Source organism: Peromyscus maniculatus, chromosome 3 (assembly GCF_049852395.1).
Source record: "Peromyscus maniculatus bairdii isolate BWxNUB_F1_BW_parent chromosome 3, HU_Pman_BW_mat_3.1, whole genome shotgun sequence".
Classification (NCBI taxonomy): Eukaryota; Metazoa; Chordata; class Mammalia; order Rodentia; family Cricetidae; genus Peromyscus; species Peromyscus maniculatus.
This window is the reverse complement of record NC_134854.1, coordinates 100,930,537-100,945,141: the sequence shown is the minus strand read 5'-3', so window position 1 is coordinate 100,945,141 and position 14,605 is coordinate 100,930,537.

Below are 14,605 nucleotides of genomic sequence, written 5' to 3'. Positions count from 1 at the left end.
CCCAATAACTACCCATTGACATGCCAAATTACCTTTACTGGGTTGTCTAATCAGGATACAGACTTCAAATGCAAGTTAGTCTATAAGCGACCCTCTTTCTGATCCACCAAAGGAGAACCTGCACTGAAACACACCCCTTCAGACAGTTCACTGATGAGATCACTTTTTAAGTTTATCTTTGTCTCTTAAAGTTCTATTATAGTGTATCTGAGGCAAGGTCAAGGCATTGGCTTGTACAATACAGTAAAAAAGGATGCCCTTTTACTGTTTGTTTATGGAGGACATCAAAGTGGTATTGGCGTTCCTTTGATGAATACAGTCCTGAGAGCCTAGCAAATGTCCTTGGTAATATGCAGTCATTTTATTGAACTGAGGTGTGACAGTGCAGTCAAGTGCATTAATTGTGACCATATTTAAGTAGCTGTGCCTGGAGTAATGGCTCCATTGTTAAGAGCAGTGGCTGCTCTTGCAGAGGACCCAGATTTAGCTTCTGGTACCCACATATCATCTCACAGCTGTTTATTCACAATCCAGTTCCAGGGGATATGGTGCCTCTTCTGACCTCTGTGAGCACTGCGTTCATGTTGTGCAAAGACATGCATGAAGAGAAACACACATAAAATAAAAATGAACAGATCTTTAAAAAGAAGTCCATTATAGCTTGTGTTCCAGAGTTTTCACTGATTAGGTTGATTTCTAATTATATGAACATTTACTTCTAAAACAATTTTAAATATTATTTGCCTTTTTCATTAATGCAGCCAACTTTTGTATTTATATAAAAGACTGTCTTTTTTAAAACAGGTATAGACATAAACTAAGTCATCCTCATATAAAAGTCACCCCTTAACCATATGTTTACAATAAACTTAAGTCATCTATTGTGTGTGCTTATGTAGATAGAAAACTTAAAGAACAGGAGAACAATGGAATGAATTAAAAGAAGAGGAAAGAAGAAACTTCCTAGCTATTCAGTTCCTTTAGAACAGCTCCTCTGGTTTCTTTTGTGGAGACTCTGTAGAAGTCTGCAGAACACATCCAAACACATTCACACAACTATACACACCCACTTACACACATGATCACACGCACACACAAATACACATATGCACACACACAAACATACTCATGTACTCATGCATACACACACACACACACACACACACACACACACACACACACACCAGGAGTAACTCAACTTGGCATCTTGGATTCTTACCTTTTAATCATCAAATACCCTTCCCATTAGAGTTGTGGTGGAGTGGCACTCACAGGCTGGGCTTGTCTGGAATTAAAACATTTTGCACTGTGGCCAGACATGTTAACTTCATGTGATTCTGAAGTAGAAAGAAGCTTTGTTTACTTTCCTGTTATGTTAAGATATCGGTAATTTGTAATTAGTTTTGTTAAAGTGAAATAATCTTAGCCAAGGAATGAGAAGTGCCTGTTTTAATATCACTTCCCTTTCTGGAAAACCCTTTGAGTATGAGGACCATCTATGAGGACCAGTGATGGTCCTATTTAAATTCATATATTTATGGAATCATTTCTTGGGAAATTTGATTACATCTTTTAACTGCTGACTTTTCCCTCATCAAATGTGTGGAATTCAGTCAGTCTACTAGGCTTTTGTTTTATTGTAACACGATGCCTGACAGAAGCAGATTGAACAAGGATGCTTCCTCCAACCGGGTTGCCTTTTCTAGCCTCAATAGGAGGGCTTTTGCCTTGCCTTGTTGTTGTTTTTTTTTTTTTTTTTTTTTTTTTGTCCTGTTTTGCTGTCATCTCTTGAAGGCCTTTTCTGCTCTGAAGAGAAAACGAAGGGGAAGTGTAGATGTAATTCTGAACTGTTTTATTAAATAAGAAACACAGAGCCAAATACAGAGTTAAAAGCCCAAAAGGTCAGAGCAGCACCCAAGAGCTAAGACCATGACCGTCTTCTTACACCTCACTGTCGCTGTCGTCCTTCCTCTCAGAAAGAGACCTACTTCCTGTGTGTCTGTCCTTTTATTGACTTTCTGTTCTGCCTTCTCATTGGTTATAAACCCAACCACATGACCTCCTCGTCACTGCCTGTCTATACAGACCTCCAGGTCTCTATGTTTGGTATTGAGATTAAAAGCATGTGTCTCCATGCTGGTTGTATCCTTGAACACACAGAGATGTGCCTGTCATGTGATCAGGATTAAGGACATGTGCTACCACTGCCAGACTTCTGCTAAATAGCTTGCTATTAGCTCTGACCCCCAGGCACTTTTATTTATTAATATACAAATAAAATCACATTTCAGCACAAATAAATTATCACCATAGGGGAGTGGATCTGGGGGAGAAGAGAGGTGGAGGTGGGTAACTGAGAGAAATGGAGGGAGAGGAAACTGTGGTAGGGATGTATTGTATGAAAGAAGAATGTGTTTTCAATTTAAAAAAAGAACAAGTTGCAATGTTCCCTCACAGTTTAAAAGAGTTCGTTCACCCCGGGGTATGTGGGGATTGATGGAGGAGCAAAGGGCTCATCTTGGTGGTCCAGGAAGCAAAGGACAGGGAATTCCGTGGCCCTCTCCACCGGCTCTTGGCCAGCTACCATCCACATTCAAGGTCATACCTCCATTCTTGTTAATCTTATCTAGAAAAGTATGCACCTATCATTTTCTAGGTGGGTTATAATCTAATCCATTTGAGAATAGTAATTCACTGTAATTATCATCATTAAAAGTATCATCAGAAAGAGACCTGGGAAATCAAATACCTTAAATTCTAAGCATCTACTTTTTTTTCTAGGACTTTCTTGTATGTAATTGACCAATGAGAAAAGACTAAAAACTTTTCAAAGATTCCTTTGGTAATATAATATCCCATTTTCTCTGTACAAACGCACACACACACAAAATAAACCTGAAAAAATAATTTAATACACAGCTGGATAGAAAAAGGTTCACACAAATTCTGGTAAAGATAACATAGGAATTGAATATTAGGAGGCTTTTTTTCCAAAATTAAAATGAAAAATTTTAAGAAATCTGGGTATAGTAAGATTTCTAACATAGTATCATCTCTAATATAGCATTGTAGAATTCAATTTTTTATTATTGTGAATTACTTTTTTTAAAGAGTTGTGTTCTTAATGAATGCCATTTTCATCCAAACTAGCAAATAATATGTGGTTCACTAAGTAGAATATTTACCATGCAAGCATGAAGACGTGAGTTTGAATTCCCGCCAAAAACCCAGTTAAAAAGCTGAGCATTTCAGCATTAGACTATAATCTCATCACTGGAGAGCAGAAAACAGACATAACACTGGGGCTTGTTGTTCAAGCACTCTGGCTTCATTGATGAGTTTCAGCTTCATAAAGAAAGAGAGTCTGTCTCAAAAATAAGATTATGATCAATGGAGGAAGAAAGCCAACGTCAATGCCTGGGCTCAACATACATATGGACATGGATACACACACACACACATACACACACACACACACACACACACACACACACACACACACACACATGCATACACACATACACAAAGCCACATGTATACATTCATGTTCCTATATGAACATTCATGCATATGTTCAAATGCACACACTGTGGTGAGTAGAGGTGATTCTACTTAAGTTCACATATGTGCACTATAATTTCTTTAGTAATTATTTAAATTCTGAAACTATTGTCTTTTCCCTTGTAAATAACCAACACCTTCCTGGAAATATTAGAGAACAAAGGCATAAGTTTTGGTATGTGCTTCTAATGTGCTTACACTAAATGAGCCTGCCCAACAGCCATGCACCCCCACCTCTGAGCCCCATAACCTGGCCTACTACTTTAGAAGTCTTCTGCTTTACTAGAGGCCAGGCAGGATCTAGGAACCCCAGGTAAGACACCTCCCACAAAACCCCTTTAAGCCTGCCCAACAATCCCAGACTGCTTCTCACTTCCTCCAACCTGGCTCCATATCCTTGTCTGTAACTTCGGAAGAAGACTTCCACTTTGCAAGAAGCCAGGCCAGATATAGAGACCCCAAGCCTACAACTTCAAAAGCAGACTTCTGATTTACTGTAGCATAGGCTGCATGTAGAGACCCAGTTCCAGCAGTTGTACTGGAGGCCAGGCTGGTGCTAGGGACTAAAGAGGCCAGACCACATCTAGGGACCACAGATTGAACACTCTCCCCTGGGCTTCATATCCTGGTCTACAACTTCAGAAGAGGACATCAGCTTTACCAGAGGCCACTCTGGAACTAGAGACCCCAACTGACCTGAAGAGCCCTCAGCTGGATCTGAAGACATGCTAGTCACCAGAATCCCTGGCCATTTAAGCCAGTAGATCAGTGAGAAAATATAAATCAAGGAACAAAACACCCATCCACAAAAGACAAATGCAGGAATCAATACCTAGACCTATAATCATACCAAATCCAAATGGCTAAACACCAATATATAATCACAATCAACAACAGAAATGACAATATGGCATCAGCAAAGCCCAGCTATTCTACATGAGTAAGACCTGAACAATCCAACACAGCTGTAGCACAAGAAAATGACCTTAAAATGACTTTATGATGATGATAGAAATCCTTAAAGAGGATATGAAAAAAATTCCTTAAAGAAATTGAGGGAAAAAGAACCAAAAAATGGAAGAAATAAAAAGATTCCTAAAAGAAAGTCAAGAAGAAAACAAACAGATGAAGGAAACTGTTCAAGATTTGAAAATGAAAATAGAAGAAATAAAGAAAACACAAACAGAAGGAATCCTGAAAATGGAAAATCTGGGTAATCAAACAGGAACTACAGCTACACACATCACCAACCTAATAAAAGCGATAGATGCATCACCAACCTAATACAAGAGATAGAAGAGAGAATCTCAGGCACTGAAGACACAGTAGAGGAAGTAGATTCATCAGTCAAAGAAAATGTTAAATCTAAAAAATTCTGAACATGAAACATCCAGGAAATCTGGGACACTATGAAAAGACCAAATGTAAGAATAATAGGAATAGAAGAAGAAAATGAAGAAGGAGAAGGAGAAATAAGAAGAAACCCAGCTCAAAAACTCAGAGAATATATTTAACAAAATCATAAAAGAAAATTTCCCCAACCTCAAGAAGGACATGCCTATAATGATACAAGAAGTTTACAGAACACCAAATAGATTAGATCAGAAAAGAAAATCCCCTTGCCACACAATAATCAAGAACCCAAACATACAGAACAAAGAAATAATATGAAAAATAGCAAAATAACAAATAAAGGCAGACCTATTAGAATCACACTCAAATTCTCAACAGAGACCCTAAAATCTATAATGGCCTAGACTGATGTCTTGTAGACTCTATGAGACCACAGATGCCAGTCCAGAAAACTATACCAAGCAAAACTGTCAATAACAATAGATAGAGAAAACAAGATATTTAATGAGAAGGTCCAATTTAAACAAATCTATCCACAAATCCAGCCCTACAAAGACACTATATGAAAAACTCCAACCCCAGGGAGTTAACTACACATATAAAAACAGATAATCTTGTACCAGCAAAACCCAAAGGATGGAAGCACACACACTCACACACACACACACACACACACACACACACACACACACACACACACACATCCACCACCACCACCAAAATAATAGGAATTAACAATTTTTGGTCATTAATATCCCTCAATATCAATTAATACAATTTGCCAGCAAAAAGATACAGGCTAACAGAATGGATTCAAAAATAGGATCCATGCCTCTGCTGAATACAAGAAACACATCTCAACATCAAAGACTGCTGTGGATATTGTTCTATATAAATAAAACACTGATGGCCAGTGACCAGGCAGGAAGTAGGTTGCCAGGCAGGAAGTAGGTGGGACAAGGAGAGAGGAGAATTCTGGGAAGCAGAAGGCTCAGGAGAGAGACACTGCAGCCACACCGCCATTTCAGTCTTAAAATGGTGCAGTTTAAACCAATAAGCTCAAGGTAATATAAAATAATAAGCCACGTAAAGATGGCTACCACACAGAGAATCTGGATTATGTTCTCTTTGATATTCGTAACTGAAGAAAAACATTTGATTACAAAAGCTGTTGAGTTATGCCAAAATGTATATTTTAAAGGTACCTTGACTTCAAAATTTGGATATAATGATATGTTACTTTGGAAAAGAGGTTTTGCTTTTGTTTCCACAGAAAGCCAGAGACTGGATTTGTTCCAGATTAAGATACATCAGGTTTCACCAGCCAAGACCCCCTGAAAGGTCTCCGATGACACCATGGCCCAGATGATCCAACATCCAGAGCGGTTTCAAGGCAACAGGTTCACACAATACAGCCTCAAGGACTACCCCATAGGCTTAAAATTTTCTTTGCTTCCCCATAAGATACAGCACCCCCCTCCAACAGGAAGTAGTAAGAGATGCTACGCCCAAATTCCCAAATATACCAAGCTGGCTTTAGAGGTGGAATTGGCTCATTCCCCCTCTAAACCCAGATATATTGCTTTTAAAAAAAAAAAATGGTTAAGAGATTCTTGTGTCCCAAATAAGAAGAGCCCTCTGGTGTGGGACAGAGAAAAAACATTATTTTTATTTAAAACAGGTTGATTATAAATGTGATCTCTTTCTAAAAAAGAAAAGGGGATATGATATAGATATATAAGAGGATATAGAGATGATAAGATAAAAGGGTAGATTAATGAACCTACTTTTAAAGAACTTGCTTAAAATGTTTTACATTGATATAGATTTTAGTTTATGTTTAAAATGTTTTAAATTGGTATAAATTTTAGTTAATTGATACAAACGTGAAGTTAATTTTGTGATACTGTATATATATATATTTCTATTCTTGTTTGAGGTATTATGTTTAACTCATTTAAAATTGTAATGGACAATTAAAAGTAGATTAATAATCAGTCATCTATGATAATCATATTTGTAGTCATGTTAGTTAAGTCTTCTAGGTATACATAGATATATTTCAGATAGATAGGTAATCTTCAAACACTTCATACACCTAGAGAATATGGCATTTAAATAACTTAAAATTCTGTTGATGTGAGACACAATTGCTCCTGGCTGCACCAATTGATCCCAAGAGAATGTTGGGCTTCTAAGACATTTCAATTTGGAAGTTTGTCTTTTTGGCACAAAATGGCCTACTGGGCAAAGAACTGCCCTTGCCTTGATGGCTGACAGTACAAATGCAATGCTGTCCTTTCTGGACAAGCGGGACACAAGGAAAGCGTCCACTGTACTCTGCCAAGACAGGGAAAGATGGTCTCTCAAAATTCCTGCTTCTAAAAATGGTCTGTCAGATACTCTAGGCATGTAGCCAATTTGAATGCACCAACAATGCTGAGAAACATTAGGTGACTGTCCAGGCTGCCAGCTGTCTTGGTCTACTTTTGCAAGATTCCCGAAAGTTGCTTGCATCCATCTATCATTTCTCAGGTACCATTATGTTCCTTCTCAGGTCTTTGATGTAGTTGAAAAACTAGATAGTTCTAATTTCCTCAGTTATGATAAAAGATAAGTTAGATATAAAACCTTAAACTTACAAATATAAGATAGATAGGACATCTTCTTTAATATTGTAACTATAATTCTTGCTCAGTAATTGTTTTGTTATATATAATTTTACCATGTTAAAGTTAAAACCTTCCTTTTTAAAAAAAAGAAAAAAGGGGAAGTGCTGTGGATATTGTTCTATATAAATAAAACACTGATGGCCAGTGACCAGGCAGGAAGTAGGTTGCCAGGCAGGAAGTAGGTGGGACAAGGAGAGAGGAGAATTCTGGGAAGCAGAAGGCTCAGGAGAGAGACACTGCAGCCACCGCCAGGACAAGCAGCATGTGAAGACGCTGGTAAGCCACCAGCCACGTGGCAAGGTATAGATTTATAGAAATGGGTTAATTTAAGATAAAAGAATGGTTAGCAAGAAGCCTGCCACGGCCATACAGTTTATAAGTGATATAAGCATCTGAGTGATTATTTTATAAGTGGATTGTGGGACTGTGGGGCTTGGGGAACCTGGAGAGAAGCCCTCCAGCAACAAAAGACAGACATTATCTCCGAATAAAAGGCTTTGAAATAGATTTTCCAATTAAATGATGTAGCTACCTTGATATCTAACAAAGTAGACTTCCAACCAAAATTCATCAAATGGGATAGGAAAAATCCACCAAGATGATGTCTCAATTCTGAACATCTATGCCCCATATGTAAGGGCATCCACATTTGTAAAAGAAACATTAGTAAAGCTTAAATCACATATAGAAGCACACACAACAATAGTGGGAGGCTTTAACACCCAACCCTCACCAATGGTTAAGTCATCCAGACAGAAACTAAACAGAGAAATAGGAGTACTAACAGACATTTTGACTCAAATGGACCTAACAGGTATCTACAGAACATTTCACTCAAACCCAGAAGAATATACCTTCTTTACAGCACTGCCTGGAACCTTCTCCAAAATTGATCATATACTCATCTACAAAGCAAGTCTCAACAGGTACATAAAAATTTAAATAACTCCCAGACCACCATGGATTAAAACTGAATTTCAACAACAATAGAAACAACAGAAAGCAAATAAACTCACGGAAACTGAACAACTCCCTATAGAAAGACCACTACTTCAAGTAATAAAGAAAGAAAGAAATTAAAGACTACCTAGAATTCAAAGAAAATGACACAATATACCCAAACTTATGGGATTCAATGAAATTGATACGAAGAGGAAAGTTCATAGTGCTAAGTGCCTTCATAAAGAATTTGAAGAGACTAACATGTAGAAGAATGCAAAATTGATTCATATCTATCACACTGTATAAAACTTAAGACCAAGAGAAACATAGACCTCAACATAAACCCAAATACACTGAACCCAGTAGAAGAGAATGTGGGAAATAATCTCAAATGCATTGTTACAGGAGATAAATTCTAGAACAGAACAACTATAGCACAAACACTAAGAGTGAAAATTGATAAATGGAATCTAATGAAATTGAAAAGCTTCTTTTTCTTTCTTTCTTTTTTATTAAGAAATTTTCCATTCATCCTACATATCAGTCACAGATTTCACTGTCCTGCCTCCTTCTACCCGCCCCCCCCCCCAAATCCCCCATTCCCACCTACTTCAAGGCAAGGTCTCCCCTGGGGAGTCAGCAGAGCCTGGCACATTCAGTTGAGGCCTGTCTAAGACCCTCCTCCCTATGCCAAAGCTGTAGAAAGTGTCTCACCATAGGCACTAGGTTCCAAAGGGCCAACACATGCACTAGGGACAGATCCCAGGCCCACTGCAAAACAGTTCAAGCTAAAAAACTGTCTGACTTATTCAGAGGGCCTAGTCCAATACCATTGGACTTCTCAGCTATTAGTCCACAGCTCATGTGTTTTCGAGTTTGGTCAATTGTCTCTGTATTTTTTCCAATCATGGTCTCAATATCTCTTGCTCGTAAAATCCTTCCTCTCTCTCTCATCGATTGGACTCCTAGAGTTCCACCTGGGACCTGGTCATGGATCTCTGCATCTGCTTCCATCAGTCACTGGATGAGGGTTCTATGATGACAGTTACGGTATTCAGCCATCCAATCACCAGAGTAGGTCAGCTCAGGAACCCTCTCAACCATTGCCAGTAGTCTATGGTGGAGTCATCCTTGTGGATTCCTTGGGACCTACCTAGCACTCTGCTTGTCCCTATTCCCATGGTGTCTTCATTTATCATGGTATCTCTTTCCTTGTTCTCCCACTCTGTTCTTGATCCAGCTAGAACCTCCTGCTCCTCTAAGCTCTCTTTCCCCGAACGCTTGCCCTCCATTACCACCCCCTCACCCCCAGTTTGCTTATGTAAATTTCATCCATTTCTCCATTGCTGGGCAGTCCCTGCATCTTTCCTAGTGTCCTCCTCACTAGCTAGCCTTCATGGAGCTGTGGGTTGCAGTCTGGTTATCCTGGCTTTACATCTAATATCCACTTATGAGTGAGTACATACCATGTTCGTTTTTCTGGGTCTGGGTTACCTCACTCAGGATGATATTTTCTAGTTCCATGCATTTGCCTGCAAACCTCATGATGTCATCGTTTTTCTCTGCTGAGTAGTACTCCATTGTGTATATGTACCACACTTTCTTGATCCATTCTCAGTGGAGGGCCATCTAGGTTATAGCCAGGTTCTGGCTATTAGAAATAATGCTGCTATGAACATAGTTGAGCATGTGTCCTTGTGGTATGATTGAGTGTTCCTTGGGTATGTGCCCAAGAGTGGTATAGCTGGGTCTTGAGGGAGATTGATTTCCAATTTTCTAAGAAACTGCCATACTGATTTCCAAAGTGGCTGTATAAGTTTGCATTCCCACCAACAGTGGAGGAGTGTTCCTCTTGCTCCACATCTTCTCCAACATAAGCTGTTTTCAGTGTTTTTGATCTTAGTCATTCTGAAAGGTGTAAGATGGTATCTCAGAGTCATTTTGATTTGCATTTCTCTGATGACTAAGGATGTTGAACAATTCCTTAGATGTCTTTCAGCCATTTGAGCTTCTTCTGTTGAGAATTTTCTGTTTAGCTCTATAGCCCATTTTTTAATTGGAGTGTTAGGTATTTTTGGTGACTAGTTTCTTGAGTTCTTTAGATATTCTGGATATTAGCTCTCTGTCAAGTGTGGGCTTGGTGAAGAATTTTCCCATTCTGTAGGCTGTCATTTTATCTTATTGACAGTGTACTTTGCCCTACAAAAGATTCTAAGTTTCAAGAGGTCCCATTTATTAATTGTTGCTCTCGGTGTCTATGCTACTGGTATTTTATTTAGGAAGTGATCTCTTGTGCCAATTCATTCAAGACTGCTTTCTCTTTTATCAGGTTCAGAGTAACTGGATATATATTGAGGTCTTTGATCCACTTGAACTTAAGTGTTGTACATGGTGACAGATATGGATCTATTTGCAGCCTTCTACATGTTGACATCCAGTTATGCCAGCAGTATTTGTTGAAGATGCTTTCTTTTTTCCATTGTACAGTTTTGGCTTCTTCATCAAAAATTAGGTGTTCATATATGTACAGATTAATGTCAGGGTCTTCAATTCAATTCCATTGGTCCACATGTTGTTTTTATGCCAGTACCAAGCTGTTTTTGTTATTGTAGCTCTGTAGTACAGCTTTAAGTCAGGGATCATGATGCCTACAGAGGTTGCTTTATTTTACAGAATTGTTTTAGCTATCCTGGATTTTTTGTTTTTCCATATGAATTGAGTATTGTTCTTTCCAGATCTGTGAAGAATTGTGTTGGAATTTTGAATGGAATCTGTAGATTGCCTTTTTTACTATGTTAATCCTACCTATCCATGAGCATGGGATATCTTTCCATTTTCTGATATCTTCAATTTCTTTCTTCACAGACTTAAAGATCTTGTCATACAGGTCCTTCACTTGCTTAGTTAGTTTTACCCCAAGGTATTTTATATTATTTGTGGCTATTGTAATGAGTGATGTGTCTCTGATTTCTTTCTTAGCCCATTTGTCATTTGTATATAGGACAGCTACTGATTTTTTTTTTTTAGTTACTCTTGCATCCTGTCATATTACTGAAGGTGTTTATCAGCTGTAGGAGTTCCTTGGTGGAATTTTTTCGGTCACTTAGATACACTATCATATCATCTGCACATAGTGAAAGTTTGACTTGTTCCTTTCCAATTTATATCCCTTTGATCTCCTTTTGTTGTCTTATTGCTCTGGCTAGAACTTTAAGTACTATATTGAATAAATATGGGGAGAGCAAACAGCCTTGTCTTGTTCCTGATATTAGAGGAATCGCTTTGAGTTTCTCTCCATTTAATTTAATGTTAGCTGTTGGCTTGCTGTAAATTACCTTTATTATGTTTAGGTATGTTTCTTGTATTCCTGATCTCTCCAAGACCTTTATTTTGAAGGGGTGTTGGATTTTGTTAAAGGCCTTTTCAGCATGTAATGAAATGATCATGTGTGTGTGTGTGTGTGTGTGTGTGTGTGTGTGTGTGTGTGTGTGTTTTCTTTCAGTTTGTTTATATGCTGTATTACATTGACAGACTTTCGTATGTTGAAACAATCTTACATCTCTGGGATAAAACCTACTTGATAATGGTGGATAATTGTTTTCTTGTGATCTTGGAGTCTGTTTGCCAATATTTTATTCAGTATTTCTGCATCAGTGTTCATGAGGGAGATTGGTCTGTAATTCCCTTTCTTTGTTGCATCTTTGTTTGGCTTGGGAATCAGTTACTGTATCCTCATAGAAGGAGTTTGGTAATGTTCCCTGTGTTTCTATTGTGTGGTATTAACTCTTCTTTGAAGATCTGGTAGAATTCTGCACTGAAACCATCTGTTCCTAGCCTTTTTTTGGTTGGGAGACTTTTAATATCTGTTTCTATTTCCTTGGGGGTTTTTGGTCTATTTGAATAGTTTATGTGGTCTTGATTTAATTAAGTTATGTGGTACCTATCCAGAAAATTGTCTATTTCTTTTAGATTTTCCAGTATTGTGAAGTAGAAGTTTTTGAAGTATGACCTGATGATTCTCTGGATTTCCTCAATGTCTGTTGTTATGTCTCCCTTTTCATTTCTGAGTTTGCTAATTTGGATGCTCTCTCTTTCTTTTGGTTATTCTGGATAAGGGCTTGTCTATCTTGTTGGTTTTCTCAAATAACCAACTCTTTGTTTCATTGATTCTTTGTATTGTTCTCTTTGTTTCTATTTTATTGATTTCAGCTCTGAATTTGATTATTTCCTGGCATCTATTCCTCCTGGGTGACTTTGCTTCTTCTTGTTCTAGAACTTTCAGGTGTACTGTTAAGTCACTAATGTGAGATTTCTCCAACTTCTTATGTGGGCATTTAGTGCTTTGAATTTTCGTCTTAGCACTGCTTTCATAGTGTCCCATAAGTTTGGGTATGTAGTACATTCATTTTCATTGATCTCTAAGAAGTCTTTAATTTATTTCTTTATTGCTTCTTTGACCCATTGGTGATTCAGTTTGGCATTATTCAGTTTCCATGAGATTGTAAGTTCTCTGCAATTTTTGTTGTTGAAATCTAACTTTAAAGCATGGTGGTCTGATAGAATACAGGAGGTTATTCCAATTTTTTTGTATCTGTTGAGATTTGCTTTATGCCCAATTATGTGGATGATTTAGAGAAAGTTCCATGGGGTTATGCTTGCATCTGTGTTTCCTGTTTGTTTACTCAGATTTTCTACTTCCAGCATTCTTTCTGTTTGTGTCTTCTTCATTGTTTCTATTTCCCTTTTCAGGTTTTGAACTGTTTCCCTCACAAGTTTAATTGTTTTTTCATGGTTTTCTTGGCTTTCTTTCAATTTTTGTTTGCCTTTTCCTACATTTTTTTAAGGGAATTTTTCATTTTTTTCTTGAAAGGCCTCTAGCATCTTCATGAAACTATTTTTATAGTTACTTCCTTCTGCTTTTCTACATTGTGATGTTCCAGTCTTGATATTGGAGGAGGGCTACATTCTGGTGATGCGGTATTACACTTTATGTTGTTGTATGTATTTTTGCATTGACGTCTGCCCATCTCTTCCTCTAATAGGTATAAGAGGTGCCTGTGTCTGAGCAAGTTGCTGTTGGTCCACTCTGTGCTTGTTGTGTCTGTGTTGCAGGGGTTTCCTCTGGATCTAAACTTAGCTATTGATCTAATTGGAGCTGGGAGATTCTGTATCTCAGGGAGCTCTCTGGGATCAACCCAAGCTAGTTGACTCTGTGACTCAAGGAGCTGCTCTTGGTCTTATCAAGGCTCTTGGTCCAGTGAGAGCTGACAGATTCTGTCTCAAGAAGCCTCTCTTGGTCCAATGAGAGGTGGAAGATTCTGTCTCAGAAAGTCACTCTTGGTCTATTGAGGGCTGGCAGATTCTCTGTCTCAGGAAGTTACTCTTGGTCCAATAAGAGCTGGCAGTTTGGTTTCCTTGCCTCAAGAAGTTACTGGGGTCTCAGGAAGATGGGTATTGGGGCAGGGTGTGTATATTGCAGGATCTGATGGGGGCTTTTGGTGGTGGAGGTCTTCCCATAAGATATTTTCATGTTGGTCGGCAACTGGGGCAGAGTTGGGTGGGGGTTTCCGGGAACTAGATTTATCCCAGGGCTTCAGTCCTAGGAGCAGGACTCTGAGTATGAGCACAGTCACTCACCTCTTGGTCCAATGAGAACAGCCCTGAAAAGTTTCTATATCAAAGGACACCATCAACAAGATAAATGGTAGAATGGGAAAAGATCTTTACCAACCTGACATCCAACAGAAGGCTGATCAAAATACATAAAGACAACTTCCTTAGCACCAGGTTTTTCTCTATCCCTGTGATGTCTCTCTCTAAGGATGACCCCAGCCTGGGCTACTAGCAGTAGTGGAGAGGGTACCTGAACTGAACTGGCTTGCCCCAGAGATCAGATCAGTGAATACCCTAACTGTCATCACAGAACTTTTCTCCAATGACTAATGGAAGCAGATGCAGAGATCCATAGCCAATTACTAGACAGAGCTCCAGGAGTCCAGTCAAAGAGAGGGAAGAGGGATGCTATGAGCAAGTATATCAGGATCATGATGGGGAAACATGCAGGGACAACCAAACCA